This window comes from Apodemus sylvaticus, chromosome 5, assembly GCF_947179515.1.
Source record: "Apodemus sylvaticus chromosome 5, mApoSyl1.1, whole genome shotgun sequence".
NCBI lineage: Eukaryota > Metazoa > Chordata > Mammalia > Rodentia > Muridae > Apodemus > Apodemus sylvaticus.
The window spans coordinates 34,779,310-34,796,958 of NC_067476.1; the positions used below are offsets into that span (position 1 = coordinate 34,779,310).

Below are 17,649 nucleotides of genomic sequence, written 5' to 3' on the forward strand. Positions count from 1 at the left end.
TCAAGTAGGCTTTATTCCAGGGATGCAGGGTTGGTTCAATATACGAAAATCCATCAATGCAAACTCAAAGGAAAAAAACCACATGGTCATTTCATTGGATGCTGAAAAAGGATTTGACAAAATTCAGCATCCTTTCATGCTTAAAGTCTTAGAAAGAACAGGAATTCAAGGCCCATACCTAAAAATAGTAAAAGCAATATACAGCAAACCAGTAGCCAGCATCAAACTAAATGGAGAGAAACTTGAAGCAATCCCAGTAAAATCAGGGACTAGACAAGGCTGCCCACTTTCTCCTTATCTTTTCAATATTGTACTTGATGTACTAAATTGGGCAATTCGACAACATAAGGAGGTCAAAGGGATACAAATTGGAAAGGCAGAAGTCAAACTATCATTATTTGCAGATGATATGATAGTCTACATATGTGACCCAAAAAACTCCACTAGAGAACTCCTACAGCTGATAAACATCTTCAGCAAAGTGGCAGGTTATAAAATCATCTCAAGCAAATCAGTAGCCTTCCTATGCTCAAAGGATAAGCAGTCTGAGAAAGAAATTAGGGAACTGACACCCTTCACAATCACCACAAACAGTATAAAGTACCTTGGGGTGACTCTTACCAAATATGAAATATCTGTATGACAAGAACTTCAAGACTCTGAAGAAGGAAATAGAGGAAGACCTCAAAAAATGGAAAAACCTCCCATGCTCATGAAGACCATGACCTTAATATGTTGTATAAAAAGTTCAATAATATTTCCTTTTGAGTTATGATGTTTTAATTATATGATGATTCTCTGTATGTCCATGGGTAAAACAAAGGCAATGGCCAAGTGTATTAGACACTAATAAAACCTTAGAATGTTACTGATGATCCTTCATTGCTTACATTGCTTCTAAATGTATTAGAACATGGAGCAATTAATGTGTTAAATGAAACCAGAAAATGTAAAAGAATTATTTTATATGTTCTTCAATGCCTTCTGTAACTTGCATGAGTATTATATAAGGAAAGGGCGTGCAGCATTTTCTTTTAAGTAGAGATTCTCTCATTTAGGGAATCATTTATTTTCTAGTTTTGTCATGACCTACCCATTTTTGCAGTTTAATAATAATCCATTTTGTACATGTATTACATGTTCATCATTCTTTCATCAGTTGAAGGTCATTTTATTTGTCTTTATTTCCTAGATCTTATAAATAGACAGATTATCAACAAACATAATAGAGCAAGAATTTATAGAGCAGGATATTGAGTCCATTGTGCCTATGCTGAGGAAGGGAATAGCAATATCACATGGTTGATCTATTTTAGTTTGTTGATGATGATATTGTTTGTTTTGATTCTTCTCTTCTCTTTTTTAATCTCCCCTCCTCTCCTCTCTTCTCCTCCTCTCCCTTCCCCTTCCTTCTCCTCTCCTCTCCTCCCTTCCCTTCCTCTCCTCTCCCCTCCCCTCCCCTCCTCTCGTCTCCCTCCCTTTCCCTCCCATCCCCTCTTCTCCTTGTCCCTCCACTCTGTTCCCTCCCTTCCTCCCTCCCTTCTCCCCCTTTTCTCTGAGATTTGTTCAGACTGATTTCCAGAATGGCTAAAGTATGGTTCTAATCTGACCAACCATTCTTTGCATATTTGTCAGAATTTTTACTTGCTTTCATAGACTAAAATACTCTGATTAGAGTAAGACAAAATTTGAAAGAAGTTTAACTTGCATTTACTTTAATTTCTGAAGATTTTGAAGATTAAGATATTTCGTATTCATTTTGTTTCTTATTTTGAGTACTCTCTTTATTGTTGCATTAGCCTATTGATTAATTGAATTATTTTCTTCATTCTGTTTTTCTTTTTGATGATTTTATATATCCTTGACAGCAACACTCTATTAAATGGACCGCTGTAAAGTAAAATGTGGTCATAAAGACATACATTTTTGTTTGTGTCTTCTATCTCATTCTGCAGGTATCTGTGTCTGTCTCTGTGACACTACCATCATTTTTCAATTACTAGAGCTCCATGTAAGAGCTTGAAATCTGCTAAGGTACCTTCCATGACCTTCCATGACTTTACTTTTTGCTTATGATCACTTTTGGCCACCTATAGTGTCTTGTGATTCACATTAATTTGAGACTGTGTTTTTCTCTTTCTATGGAGAATGATATGTGGGTTTTGATTTAGATTCCATTGAACCTGTCCATTGCTTTTGGTTTCTCAACCACAGTTCTACCAATCCTTTCCACAGGGAGTCTATTTTCTAATGTCTTCTTCAATCTATTTCATCAGAAATTTAAACCACTGTCAACCTCCCTAAATGAGCAATAATCAACAATCACCAGGCAACTGGGGCTCTAGCATTTACATCCTCTGAAAAGGTCCCAGTATTCCAAATGTCACACAGTCAGAGAAATTATTTGCAGCTGGCATAAAGTTCCTTCTGACAGAGGGCACAGCAAATTATAGACAGGTACTAGAGACAGACTATACCCACTTTACTACCTAAAAAATAGATTTCAAAAATGATCACGTTCTTATATTTCTGTTTTTAAAGAAATCAAAATTACAGAATTCTAAGTACAATGTTGAAAGGATTTGGCATCAGTCTTATTACTGATTTTAATGGGGTTGCTTTCATATTTTTCTGCATTTAGAATGGTATTAGCTGTGGGTGTGTCATATACAATTTTTGTTAAATTGAGGTATAATTCTTCCAAATCTAGTTTTTCTGAATTGTTATTATGAAAATATGGTGTATTTTTTCAAAGCCCTTTTCAGAATCTATTGAGGTGAATATGTGAATTTTTGCATTCAAGTCCATTTATATCACTGTTTTTTAAAAATATGAAAATGTCACTGCATTTGTGAGATAAAACTGACTCTATCATGGTGGATAATATTTTTCACATATGTCTGTATTCTGTTTGCTAGTATTAGTGAGGATTTTCACATGCATGTTTATCAGGCATGTTTACTGCAGTTTTCAAGTGTTTTTACCTGGTTTATAAATTAAAGTGATACTGGCTACTGGCTTCACAAAGAAATTTGAAACTGTTCCTTCTGGGTTTTATTATATTTTTGAATAAATTAACTATTTCTGTATATCTTATTTGAAAGTCGTATAATTGTTCAGTTAATTGACCAGGGCCTGGTTTATTTTTTTAATCTAAAGGCTTTTTATTAATCTTTCAATCTTTTAATTTGTATAAACTATTAATGTCTTCATTTTAATGTCTTCCCTTCACTGACACAGTGGAATATTGCAATTACTTCCTTATACTGAATTGGAATTTAACTGTGTCTTTAAGTCCTATAGTAATCTGTTTATGATACTGAGTGTACCAGGGTTCATTTTGCATACAGTTAGGATTGTGGTGTCTTCTGTGTTAATTGTTTCTTTGATTAGAATGAAGTGTGCTTCTTCATCTCTTCTGATTGATTTAATTTCAGTAGTTTTGATAAATCTAGAAACATCCTTTTAAAACTTCAAGTTTAATTATACATATACATATGTATATACATATACAGCCTGCTTTTGAATTCCTTGATCCTTTATAAGGATAGAACTTTCAAGTAGGTTAATTTGCATAAAATTATACATAGAAAATCTGTTGTATTATCTTTTCACCAAGTCTTGTATAGCCTCACATTAAATATACTTAATCAAACAAAATAGGGTTGAGCAGGCCCAGGAGTTATGGGCCAACAAAAAATAAACATTATGGTACTTTGTATACGTTTTTTTCCCTTTTTGCTTTGTCATTATTTGTCTTATTGTTTTTTTCTAAGTATTGATCTTTTTGTGTTTTTATTGAGCTAGTTTGACTCTTGTTTGTATTTCTTGTTCAGGAAGAAGTTTGAGAGAGCAAAAGACAGACACACACAGAGAGAGAGAGAGAGAGAGAGAGAGAGAGAGAGAGAGAGAGAGAGAGAGAGAAGCAGAGGAAGCATATTAAATTGTGTAGGTTTGAAAGTGAGATGGTTTAGGGAGGAGTTTAGGAAGGTGAAAATATCATTAAAATATAGTGTATGAAAACTATTTTAATAGAAATATAGGATGAAAAGGAAATATTATCTTACTGATTTATTATTCATGTATCCTGATGTATTCTTTTAAGAAATGAATGTTTCTTTTTATATCTAAATATGAGTAATGAACTTAACACACTTTATCTTAGATACTGAGCTTTGATTTTTCTCATAAAAGTGGAAATTTTAAGAAAATACTACATTAAAAGGTTTAATTTTTATCCACATATATATGTATATATATTTCTGTTGCTGAGATACCTGCCATTAGATTAAAATGTTATTTACAAATCATTTAAATTGGACCATTTACTCTTTATCTAAAAAATACCTTCATATATTCAGAACATGTACACATGATGTCTCATGAAGCTCATGCTACTGGGAAATGAGACACAGACAAAAAAATGAGGAAATTCTAAATAATCACTCTTTAATTTTAGATAAAGAGATGCACCTAGTTTAAAAAATGTTATATAAGGATCATAACAAGTATGATGGTGAGTGATGAAGAATTTTATAATTTAGAGTATCCTAGATAATTTTTAAAGGATATTTGAGCCTAAAACAACATCATATGAAGAAATCAATTGTGCAAGTTTTTGTAGAGTGATGCTTAGATAAAGCATATAATGCACATAAAAATGATTTGGGGAGCCATGAAATTTGCTGTGTCTGTTTTTGCTAAATGTACAGGATCACCACATCTGAAAGACATGAAAATGTTGAAAGTACAACTTATCATCTCAGAAAAAAAATATGCCAGTTGACTTGCTTATTTGCTATTTATGAAGCATTGTTTTAAGTATAAGACATAAAAAATAGACACTTCAGGTCATGTTCTAAGAGTTTATATTATTTTGAAGACCTTATTTTTCACAGGACATCATAACACATTCTTATGCAAATTGTCACAATATGTTTCAGCATCTATTAGGCATATATGGTAGTGTTTCTCTTACTAGTTTGAGTCTTCAAAATGCTCAGTTTCTGTTCTGTCACCTCTAATTATAGCAAACATGTGCCCAACTATTCACACTACATATAGTTAACATAATGTTTGCCTAAAAGCCCCCTAGACTCCATGGAGGCTTCCACAATATATGGCTTCTTGATTTCCATTAAAGTTTCCATTGTGGATCTTTAAGGGAAAATGCCATAAAATGGTACAACTCTAGGTCCCTTGACATTGTACATCATAATTACAGAGGAGAGAAATTACTGGGATTTCATAAAGCCAGGGGTGAATTTATAAATTACCAAGTACAGGTCTTAGTGAGAGCCTTCAATCGGTAAATATGCTTGTCATGCAATTCTGGCAATGTGAGTTTAATTTCCAAAGTATACTGTTAGAGGAAAAACAATGACTCCTTAAAGTTGGTTTAGGCTAGAATGGTTCAATAGCATTGTAGATAATGCAAGACATGCAGAGCATGGGCATCAGCAGTCTTGGTTTTTTATACTCTTTATGGGTTCCTTCTTTGCTGTTTGTTATTCAATTTTGTTCTTCTTTATAACTGAATACTAGAATATTTGGATTCAGGTTTGTGGATGTGAAGAGGGAGATAAAACACAGCAAAACAATCTGTGGTTGGATCCCCACATAAAGAGCCTTGTGTGTGTCGTCTTATGGACTGTAGTATCTGCACTGGGGCTCAAAGCCAGGAAGTTCACTTGGAATATAGTTAACCAAAAAGTGGTGTCTGATGTTCTGTGAAAAACTCATTTCAGGAAGTCAGTTGGAAATCAATAGAGGATGGTGCCAGACATCTCTTATTGGCCTTCCTTGGACACACTTGCACATATACACACCACATGAACACACACATACACACATGCACACATAGAGAAAGAGACAGACAGACAGACAGACAGACAGAGGCAGTCACAGAGGCAGACACAGAGACCGACACAGAGATTTCATGTCTTTCCTCCTGTCTCCCCTCTGAGAAATTAAATGAATGAGCTATCGCAAAAGAACTGCATATGTGGTTCTTAGAGCTAGCATTTCATTGACAGACAGAGTAAGTAAAGTATCCATTAAAACCTCATGAAATCAATTTTGATAATCGTAAGAATGTGGTCCCACAATGACTTCTAGGACCAAGTTCCAACACTGCTGCTTTCTTAAACAGTTGAGTAGGAAATCTATTGCTAGTCAGAATTAATGCATTCAAAGACAATCCCGTGTACTTTTTATTAAAGAGCCAAATTTAAATCTCTATGGTAACTACTGCAATAAATGTGCAACATCTTAAGCTATGATTATACTGTCACCCTTAGCGATGTCTATCTTAAGTACTTGACTACCAATCATTTCACTGTTGTTCTAGTCAACTAGAACTGTAGTTAAAAAAAGAAACTAATTATGAAATTCGTTTAAGTAAGCCTCAGCAGTTTCTGCAATAACAGATCCTAGATATGAGAAATGACTCTGAGGTGTAAGATAATACTAAGAGGAGGTTTTGATCTAACTTCAAAAATGAGTTTTATGTACTACTGAAACAGTAATTAAGGATCACTGAAAAACTGATTGTAGAATTTAGCATATTTTTAATTATCTTTGAAAATTATCAACTTCACACTTTTCACAGCCTATGAAAACCTTACTGGATGGATGAAAGGTACTAAGAATGTTTGCATTAATTTTCAAACCAACTACTAATTTGCACTACAAATATGCTAAAATGGATAGGAAATTTTCTTGTGAAATTATTAAGCCACTTTTAGTACCAAGGCAATTCTTAGTTTTAAATCTTTTTCCATGATGTCTCACTCCACTATGAAAGTTTTTTTCTTTTTTTACATTTCCATTTATATCACCATTTTATAGCTAAACAACTTCCAATCTTTGCTTTATACCGTTTCTTTATTTTAATCAAAGAATTAAATTCTGTATTTATGCTTTTTTGTGTTCTATATTTTAACAGGTCAAACAACTGAGTGGTCTATTTCTTAAATGGCCTTCTAAAATTCATGAGGTTTGGAGAAGTCATCCAAATGTTTGAAAGTATTCAAATGAGAAACTTTCATAGTCTATTTAGAAAATGTATCTCAGAAATCCTATGATGACATGTTTCAGTTTACTAATTAGCCCTGAAAGTGGCTATTCCTTGGTCATCTCTGTAACTCTGCAGAAAGAGCCCAGGAACTCAAATCGTTGTCATCATATTTGGTGATGAGAATGGAAACTGGAGACTCCTCAAGGTCATGTGAAGTCAAAGATATACTCGATGAAGTTAGAGATTGTGGTGCAGAATTTAGGCAAAGTATAGGCAAGGTGACACATTTGCAAACTAGCTTTACAGATTTCTACTTAAATAAGTATCAGAGCATGGATAGGTTTGCTAAGAGAGAAAATGGGGAAAGAAACAGAGCAGGGCATGTCCTTACGTCACACCTACATCCACGGGTGGGAGAAGGAAGCGAAGGCGCAGGCAAAGGCAAATCTGTCACAGAGGAACTAATATAATGTCACAAAAACTTAGAAAGTTATGGCGATTGTCAACAGTGTCACCTGCTGCAGAGAGGCAAGAAAGTAAGAAGAATGAAAACTCATAAAAGGCTTCATGAGCACTTCTGGATGATGGATTCAGGATTCTGTAAAATAAGATAAGGTAATTGGATTTTGAAGATATGTAGGGGAAGAAAAACTTTTAAACTACATTTACTAGCAAATGGGAAAGAAACTGCATAACAACTTAAGGGGCAAATATGATCAAAATAATTATTTTATATTTTCTATAATTTTAGCCTAAGGTAATAAAAGAAAATATAAACTGATACCAAATATTTAAATATACAGGGATATGGAAATAAAATGGGTAGATGATTAAATAAATGCCTACAACATTGGAGGTGGTAAAGCAATGTGTCTTATACATTTTGTTGTCAAGAAAGCTGCAGATTAATGATTTGACTACATCCTTAGCAGAGTACTGTAAGTCCTGTAATTTCATTATATAGCTGAGCATTTTGAGCATCATAGATAAAGCTATATGGTTTGCAGTTGGTAATGCTGAATATCAAAACATCCTCTCTTGGGTCCAAGTCTAGATCTCATGTCTAAGTTCTGTAAGCACAGGGTAGTTCATAATTTTAGAGAAGAGTATGAAATGTCTTCATGAAGGAGGAGAGAGGAAAATAAATCTGCTTGAGATATTCTGGTTTTTGTAAATGAGTCCAAGGTGTGGTCAAGTCTTTAATAGCTCAAGAAATGTGAAAGAGAAGACTGAAGTGATAATGGCATCCAATAAGAAACAAATGTGTTTTACTAACCATGGCTTCTTTAGAAAATATTTATCAGGAAGTAACCTTAAATGTCAAAAGATAGGTATCTAGCAAATAAAGAGAAAGACAAGAGGAAATTATCCTTATTATACTTTAAGCATTATGTTGGGTGTGATCAATATTATTTCCACGGATTACACTATATGTAGTCACTATGAGTGGAGTAACATGTTAAATTCTGTTTCGTGTATCATCTATGGTACATACACACACAAAGACAGACAGACACACACACACACACACACACACACACCTCACACTGAAACCAGGACGTTGTGCATGCTAGGATATGCCACTAAGCTATATCCTCAGACTTCTCTTGGTTCTAGAATGCAATGCTATTGAGATTGACTAGTATTAATATATTTTACTAATTAAAACCTGCAACCAATATCATCATCACCTCGCAGTAGGGTTTGTAGACTATGATGAGCCCTGGGGATGACACTAATGTGGTTGTTTTATGTGTTTCATACATGTCTTACTTTACAAAAAGTTACCTGCAAGATAATTGTTGAAAGAAAACCATAGATTCTCACTGGTGGCATTACAATTATTTATACTGACTTGCACATCTGAAAAGATACTTATTTGAAATAAAACTCGAAAAAAAATTTACTTGTCTGTAACAAGATAACAGTGAAGGAGTTGTGAATCCTGGCCCAGAATGGAGTTAGCTTGGCATGAATCATATCCCCTTTGTAAGCATCTTTCCTAAAGTCATGAAATTCTGCTCTTCTGCTGTCAAATGTAAATAGAGGACTAGACTTTGATATGCCCACTTTTGTCATTCACAATTCAGCTACCCCGTGGGCTGCTTGAACACAGAGCAACTTGGTATTATTCCTTCTGTCCATTCATAGCTCAGCAGGGTGCTTGACAAAAAGCTAATGGCCAATGTGTATTGGCTGAACAGATGACAGGCAAATTCTTAGAGAAAATGCTGAGAGGAAGATTCCCTGCCCCAAAGACCATCATCATGAAGGCAAATCACTTGACCCTTTTACAAGTTATACATGAAGCCCACTTTACATATTACACAAGAAGAGCACTTAGGAGTTACACTGTAGACTTCACTTCATCTCAATGAGTCAGCTTTAATGAGACAACAAAAGTTTGGTGTGGATTTACTGTGGAGCATCTCGGGAACAGAAGGACAACTATTTTCTGGGATACCAGGTTTTTCTCTTAGTTCTTTATATATATTTCTGGCTTGTGTAGAAGAACAAGAGATGCCACATACTGCAGCTGTGCACCCAGGTGGTCTACTGATATTCAGAGGGGGATGTTTTGGCATGAATTATAGGGCAGCCTCATGCAGCTGTCGTGAATTTCTCTGGCGTAAGAAGTAGCAGATGTTACTGATTTCTGACAATTTTATCAGATGCAGGATGACATCAATATATAAGTAAAGTGTATTACTTGAATTTCATTAACAAATCATAGACATTTTATTCCAGTACTTGGTGTTGACTACATATGATCAGTTGAGATTGCTTAATGATGTTAATTGTAAATCAATGGAATTATATAATCTAATTTTTTTTCAATATCCTGGAGACTACTTTGTATTCTTCATTCCCTGATTGCTCTATTTATACAATCAATTTAAGGAGAAGGTAGAAGATTTACAACAACACAGTCATGGTCATGGCTTGCCCTGAGTATCTAAAGGAGACAAACAGTTTTTACTAAAAATATCAGCAGTGCTAATAAGATGCAGAAAAATAACTTCACAAAATGCAGTTCTGTAATGCAGTAATTATAAAACTCAGAAAACTTCAGGGTCAGAATTTTTTTTGAAAGGCTAAAGTGTCAATAGTATAAAGATGATCAAATATAGACATGTCCATACTATGAGAATTTTCACTGGGGATATGAATTGTAAAGGATGGGGATTTTTGTTTTAAGAGTATAAAATAAAATTAACAACTCCGTTAGGCCACCACAAACTTTTGCATAAACACAACTGACTTAAGTTTAACCCTGTAGTTTCCCTTAATTCCATTCTCAGTAAAAGAATGCTTGTTTTGTCCTCCTTTTTTAAGTTATACTTTTCCTTTTCGTGACTCAACTTCCCTCCAATAACATTCAATAGTAATGGCAGTGGTAAGACAAACAAAGCAGCTAAGGTTAAAGGCTTTTGAAAATTTAGTTCTTTGAGAATTTTGTACAATAAGTTCTGACCATCCTCATCCCTTCCCTTAACTCCTCCCAGGCCCACAGTCTTTTCCTTATCATACAACCATCTTAGCTCTTCCATCCCCTCCTTCTCCCCAATGAATCCAGTCCAGTTTGTGCTGCCCATAAATTAATGGTTGTGTGACCTTCCACCACTGGAGCTTTTTAGACCTACTAGAAGCAAAATTTTCAAGAAAATTGACTCTCCATTCACAGCAGCTATCAGTTCACAATGTTAGCAGGATTTGGGAGGGATTGCATGTTGAGCTCCCTTCTTTTGACTAGGGTTTTTTTTCTGGCTTAAACTTATTTGAGAAACCTAATTTAGATCCAATTTATGATGTCCTTTAGGAAGGGAGTAGATGTAAAAAGCAAAACTCTACTGCTTTTAGGAAGCTTATTGCTATGTTAAGTTGGGTAATCCTTAAGAAGTAAATTTATAGTCTGCTCCTCATCCTCCTGCTCCTCCTCCTCCTCCTCCTCTTTCTTCTTCTTCACCTTCTCCTCCTTCTCCTCTTTCTCCTCCTCTTCCTCCTCCTTTTCCTCCATCTTCTTTCTCCTCCTCCTACCCCTCCTTCTTTTTGAGACAGGGGTTCACTGTCCTCAAACTTATACTGCATCTGCTGTATAATTGGGTTTCTTAGATCACATATAAGCTGCTGTGAACTGATAATGTTTTTTACATGATTACACGTATAGAGATATACAAAATTGATATACCAATTAAACATTTACAGAAAATACATTATAAGCATTTAATTTAAACTTATTAAGAATGACATTTAGATATATTAAATAGATATATTGTTTATTTGGTACAAATAACTTTGAATGAGTTTTTGGTAATTTAGGACTTGGTTCTTACCCTGTGAGTTGTAACTGCTTTGTGGGTTCGACGACTCTTCTTACATGTATTGCCTAAGAGTGTAGATGTTTCCATTGTGACTCAGATCATGAGAAAAATTTCAGTTATGAAGTAGCAACAAAAATACTTCCATGATTGGAAATCACTGCAACATGAGAAATTGCATGAATGTGTCATAGCATTAGGAAACTTGAGAACTACTGCTCTAGGACATAGAAAATGTTCAATGATTTTCAGAATTGATCCATATTTTCAATTTTATAATTGTTAATGGTGAGAACACCACTAACTATAAATATACAGTGCAAAAATGGCACATTTATATATAAAGCCATTTTAATAAGAGTTGACATTTTTACCTTAATTCAAGCCAAAATTTATTTTAAAAACAATACCCTTTATCAACGATTTCAACAATTTGTAACTCAAGCATCCTAATGTAATATAAATACTAATGTAGATGATAGTAATATAGATGATAGTAATGTAGATGTAGATATTTAGATGACAAGCAATGATGATAGGAAAATGTCACCTTTCTTTTTCAAAATTCAGTCATGAAGGCTTGCCATATAGAGTAGAACAAAAGCTTGCAATGTAGAGTAGAAAGATTGCTAGCCGCTGTGTACAGTTGCCTGAGATCTAAGCTGGTTTACTTCAGGAGGTATGGACTTGCATAACGTCAAAGCAGGCATGGGCAGTACAGAACCAAGGCTTTAGTCTTACATGGCACTGCAAGTCAATGCTTAGTAATGCCAGATATCACTACGATGCAGTAAACATATGATTTTAATTAGTCTTTTAGTCCATGCGCATTCAGAAGACATTTTTTTTTTTTTGCTTTCAAACCTTTATGGCCGAACATTTAGTTTTGTTGCCTCTATATGATGTGAGGTTAAGAAGAAGCTGTGGGAGAGATAGATTGATCCAAATTACTAGTTTTCCAGTTTCCACCTTTGTTGTGCTCATATTTCAGAGCTGCATGTCTATATTTGATGTTTTACTAATTTTATAAAATCTGAGACTACCTCAAAATACACTTCTCTGGCCGGGGGAAAATGTATTGATTTTTTCATAATGAGCTTGACAAGATTACCGTTTTAGATTTTCTCTTCTGTACTGTGTGTGTGTGTGTGTGTGTGTATGTGTGTGTGTGTGTGTGTGTGCATGTGCCCACTTGCACGTGTGTATATGTGTGTGTGTAATGTGAGTTTGTGTAATATATAGGCATTTGTATATATTGCATGTAGAGGTTACATTTCAACCTTTAAAAACATTTTTGAAGTAATATAATTAATATTATTTTTCTCTCCCCTTTCCTCCTTCCAAACCTACATATAGAATTCTTGGTTTATTTCAGTTCTCTGACCTCCCATTTTTCATTAATTTTTGATATATATGTATATATATATATATATATATGTATATATATATATATATTGAAACAGGGTTTCTCTGTATAGCCATGACTGTCCTGGAACTCACTCTGTATACCAGGATGTCCTCAAACTCAGAAATCTGCCTGCCTCTGCCTCCCAAGTGCTGGTAATAAAGGCATGTGCCACCACTTCCCAGCTCTCTCTATATTTCTTAATACACACTTGCACACTGTAAGATGTTACTCATATGCTTGTTCTCAGTGTAGAACATTTGTTATTGGCTAAGCATTGCTGCAGTCTTCCTAGGTCAAACCTATTTATTCTGCATTCAGCATTTCTTATATAGCTGTTCTTTGAGAGGGCTGAGTCCTCCCTGTGCTTGTCCCATTCACATTAGCATGTCCATTGTTGGTGAGGTTGTTCAGCCTATGTTCATGAAGGCTGCAAGTTCACAAGACTTTAAGGTTTCAGCTTCTATCTACAAGAAGACAATCGCAGGTTTTTTAAATATTTTTATTTTCTATATTCTTTGTTTACATTCCAAATGATTTCCCCTTTCCCGGATCCCCCCTCCCCATATGTCCCATAAACCTCCTTCTCTCCATCCATTCTCCAATTACCTCCCTCCTTTTTTTCTCTGTCCTTATATTCTCCTCCAATGCTAGATCAATCCTTTCCAGGATCAGGACCTTCTCCATACTTCTTCATGGGAGTCATTTGTTATGTGATTTGTGCTTTGGGTATTCACGGCTTCTGGGCTAATTAATATCCACTTATCAGAGATTGCATTCCATGTGTATTCTTTTGTGACTGGGTTACCTCACATAGGATGATATTTTCCAGATCAAACCATTTGCCTAAAAATTTTGTGAATTCATTGTTTCTAATTGCTGAGTAGTCTTCCATTGTGTAAATATACCACATTTTCTGTATCCATTCCTCCTTTGAGGGGCATCTTAGTTCTTTCCAGCTTCTGGCTATTATAAATAAGGCTGCTATGAATATAATGGAGCAGGTGTCTTTATTGCATGCCGGGGAATCCTTTGGGTATATGCCCAGGAGAGGTATAGCAGGGTCCTCCGGAAGTATCATGTCCAGTTTTCTGAGGAACCGCCAGACTGATTTTCAAAGTGGTTGTACCATCTTACAACCCCACCAGCAGTGGTGGAGTGTTCCTCTTTCTCCACATCCTCGCCAACACCTGACAATCACAGATTTAACTCTCTGATAATCTAGCTCAAATAATCTTTCAGGTTCCCTTTTCTGCAATATTTCCTGAGCTTTAGGTTACAGAGTTGTTTTTTCAGATGTATACATTGGGCCTGGGCTCTATAACCCTGTATTTTGATTTGTTAGTGTTTTCTGTAATGATATTGAAAAACAGATTTCTCTCTGTTCCAAAGAGAAATTTCTTTAATGGGAGATGAGGATTATACTTATCTCTGTGTATAAGGGGAGATATTCATACTGAGGGCCATGCAAGAGGAGTGGAAAATGGCTTTAGAACCCATGGAGGGCAGCCCTCTGGTTACCATAGATACATGTGGACTACATGTTCTTAGAACTTTAGGCTGATATGGAGTTCTGCTCTGCTTTCTGCCTTCACATCCCTTTCAATGTAAAAATTATATAAAAACTCTAAGGGTGCTTCCAGTCCCTCACGAGGCACTTTGACATTAACAATAGTAATGTGTGATCTCTTTCAGGTATTGCTACACAAGCAGATTGATGATTCAAGATAGTGATACTAGGAAAGAACTTAGAGACACAGATTCTCAGAAATGACCATCATATGTAGAAACATTTGAAAAAATAAAATTGTTAGTGGAGCCAGGTTGAGATATTTTTATGACTTGCTCTGACAAAGAAAATTTTAAGGAACAAATTGAAATTCAGAAAGGCATCCTAATATTAGTTAAGCTGGGACTTTTATGGTCTGGGGACAAGAGCAATGGCAGGTAGCACTGGCTGACACGACTCTCACTGAGGCTGGACTGCTGCTGCTTGATTTCTTATACACCATTTTGTGTTCAGCTTCCTGATATTATTTATTAATAATTTCTCCTATGGTGCTGCAAACCCCATGAGCTCCTTGGATCTTTTCTCTAACTAGTTCATTGGGGACCATGTGCTCAGTTAAATGACTGGCTGAGAGTTTCCCCTTCTGTATTTGTCATGCACTGGCATAGCCTCCCAGGTGACAGCTATATCAGGCTCCTGTCAGCACTTGTTGGCATCTACAACAGTGTCAGAGTTTCGAAACTGTATATGGGATGGATTCCTAGGAGGAGCAATCTCTGGATGGCCTTTCCCTCAGTCTCTGCTCCACACTTTGCATCTCTTCCTGTGGGCATTTTGTTCCCCCTCTAAGAATGACAAGAGTATCCATAGTTTGTTCTTCCTTCTTCTTGATCTTCATTTGATCTGTGAATTGTGTCTTGGGTATTCCAAACATCTGGGCTAATATCCACTTATTAGTGAATGCATACCATGTATGTGTGTTCTTTTGTGATTGGGTTACCTCACTTAGGATGCTATTTTCCAGTTCCACCCATTCGCTTAAGAATTTCATGAATTTTGTTTTCACGGTACAACAGCATTTAATGGTCAGAGATGGCTGTACAGTACTAGACTCAGCCAGAGATGTTGGAGGACACCATCCTGTCCTCTCCCACAGCAGGCAAAGCACTTACTGGATGTGAACTGCATGCGGCTGGGCCCACAACCTCATTCAATAAGCATCCCCAGATCCTACTCTGTTTGTCAGGGGAGGGTGCACACCCCACATGCAAGAAGAACCCTTGCCCTTGTCAGGTGGGTTGGGGCTGTGTGTGACCCTGTGGAAGCAGCTGACAAAGCTCAGGGACAAGGGTCGCCTCCTCTCCTCAGCTCCCCATGGTGCTCACTTTCCCAGCCTCTTCATCCGAGCATCAGTGCTGTCAAAGTTCCCCTCAACTGTGGCCAAGTTTTCAAGCATCCTCATTTGCACCTGGGTCAGGAGAGCAGCATTATCCTTAAGGGAACTGGCCATCATCTGCTGGGTGGTATCCAAGTGTGTCAGGAGCTGACCAAACTGCATAGCTTGATCATGCAGCTGCTAGATGGTGACAAGTCGCTGTACCAGGTCAGGGAGGGTGGCGGTGACAGGGCTCCAGTGCTGGATGGTCTCATAGAGCTGGTGCACCTTGTTTTGTGTGTCTGTGTCCTCCACAGACGCCTTGTGCTTAGCAATCTCATTCACCTTTCCAAGGACACTCTGTAGTTGAGCCTCTACTTGGTCCAGAACTGCAAGGTCCAGGGTGCTCACTTTGGCTTGCAACAGTTCTACAGTTTCCATAAGGCAGACTCCCTATAGATCTACAGACAGGGGATTCTGAACATCCTGATCACAGTGGACAGTGGCCTCTAGTTCTGTCAGATGCTTCTCAAGTTCTGAAACTTTGGCACCTTGCAAGAACTTGTTGAGAGACATCTGGGTTCTTTCCAGATTCTGGCCATTAGGGCTTCTATGAACATAGTGGTGCATATATATCCTTAATTCATGCTGGAGAATCCTCTGGATATATGCCCAGGAGTGGTATAGCTGGGTTTTCTGGTAGTATTATGCTCAGTTTTCTGAGGAATCATCAATCTGATTTCCAGAGTGGTTGTACCAGCTTGCAACAGCAATATGAGACAACCAATACCCCCCAGAGCCCCCAGGGACTAAAAGACTAACCAAAAAGTACACATGGAGTGACCCATGGCTACAGATGCAGCACAGGATGGCCTTGTTGGACATCAAAGGGAGGGGAGGCTCTTGGTCCTGAGAAGGCTAGATCCTGTAGTGTAGGGAATACCAGGACAGGGAAGCAGGAGTGGGTAGATAGGTGAACAGGGGAGGGGGGATGGGTTGGGGGATTTTCAAGGAGGAGACCAGGAAAGGGGACAACATTTGAAATGTAAATAAAGAATATATCTAACAAAAAAGAATTTCTCATGAGTAGATAGGCATTCTGAGGATTTAAGATAGATAAGACTGATTTATATATAAAATCTTAGATTTGTGATTCTTTTAAAATTCTTACTAGATTTCATTTATAGATAAATAAAATAATTATTTGTTTTTACTCTGTTCTTTATAAACACAAATGCTGCCTTCTAGTAAGAGAAACTGGCTGAGAAAACTACCTAGTTTGATTACACTTTGTTAATATATAACAAGCTTTTTAGTTACAAATGTATGTAGGTTCTTGGGAATAAATTTATTTTTTTATCTGTACTATGTAGTGTTGTTTCTTATAAAGGTACTGAAGACATACTGTTTTTTTATAACCATTGACAAGAAGAAAACTAAAACATAATTACATTACAATTTTATAGTGCTTGAAAGATTTTGCAGGGATATACATGTGATGGAAGAAAGAATAAATTATGAAGGTTAGAGCATCCATCAACTATGATTATGTGTAAGGTTTGTGTGTGTCGTGGGTTGGAGCATTGTTTCTTCCATCCATCAAATATGTGTATGTATTTATGTGTAAGTCTTGTGTGAATTGGGGCTGGAATATCTTTTCTTCCATCCATTACCTATTACACACACACACACACACACACACACACATACACACACACATCTTAAATGAGTCTGGGTATTTGTTGGCGCTTGCTCCATCTACCAATTATATGTATTTATGTATTTATGTGTGAAAGGCTTGGAGCCTGCTTGCCTGTACTTTGATCTAACCATTCTATGTGTGAATGTGTATAATCTGTCTGTAGTTCTGTATGTATGCATATATGCATATATATATGTGTGTGTGCATATGTATATATATTTATACATATATATATGTATATATATATTTCTGTATATGAAGCTATTGGATTCTGGCTTTTATTTCATTTACTCAGTGTGTGTCTCTTTCTTACCAGCTGC

General features: G+C 36.2%; 1 protein-coding gene and 1 pseudogene across 1 annotated transcript in view; one reads left to right on the forward strand and one right to left on the reverse strand.

Annotated features, from left to right (window-relative positions):
* Galnt13 (polypeptide N-acetylgalactosaminyltransferase 13) overlaps positions 1–17,649 on the forward strand; it is a 604,615-nt gene that overhangs the window by 357,498 nt on the left and 229,468 nt on the right. The window lies entirely within an intron of this gene.
* LOC127686423 (dynactin subunit 2-like) lies at positions 15,634–16,203 on the reverse strand (annotated as a pseudogene).